Consider the following 849-nt stretch of genomic DNA (forward strand, 5'->3'; position numbering starts at 1 on the left):
CAGTCCACAAGAGCGGATTCGCCGTTTTGTGAAGGGATTGAGGTCAGACTTGCAGATTCTAGCCTTATAGGTAGCTGCTGCAGCAAAATCCTTTCAAGAAGTGGTTGATTTTGTGATAGAGGTGGAGGGGGTGAAGCCAGACGATTTCACCATGGCCTCGACATCTAAGAAATTTCGTAAGGGAGGTGAGTTTAGTGGTTCTTACTCCAGAGGGCAGAGTTCAGGAGGTTACTCAGCCCGACCTATTCAACCTTCACTGCAGGCTGTAGCCGGGGGTCCATCGCAGACCAGCCAACATTCCTCTGAGTTTGGAGGCTACCCCCAGACTTCGTCATTCTCACAGAGACCCATGCTTGACCCTAGAGAGTGTTATGGATGTGGGGAGACTGGACATATTAGGAGATATTGTCCAAAACAGAGTTACAGACCCCCAATAGTCAGAGGTAGAGGTGGTCATGGAAGAGGTCGCCATTCTGGAGGACGTGGTGGCCAAGGTAATGGAGGTCACCAAATCAACCGGGGTGGCGGGCAAACTGGAACTACTGCAGCGCAACATGGTAGGGGCAACAGGCAGACAGGTGATAGGGCTCATTGTTATGCTTTCCCTGGGAGGTCTGAAGCGGAGACATCTGATGCTGTTATCACAGGTAACCTTTTGGTTTGTGATTGCATGGCTTCTGTATTATTTGATCCTGGATCCACATTTTCATATGTATCTTCCTCATTTGCTATTGGTCTTGATTTACATTGCGATTTGCTTGACATGCCCATTCGTGTGTCTACTCCTGTGGGTGAGTCTGTGATAGTTGAGGAGGTGTATAGGTCTTGTCTTGTGACCTTTGTGGGGAA

Source organism: Solanum pennellii, chromosome 1, assembly GCF_001406875.1.
Source record: "Solanum pennellii chromosome 1, SPENNV200".
Lineage (NCBI taxonomy): Eukaryota > Viridiplantae > Streptophyta > Magnoliopsida > Solanales > Solanaceae > Solanum > Solanum pennellii.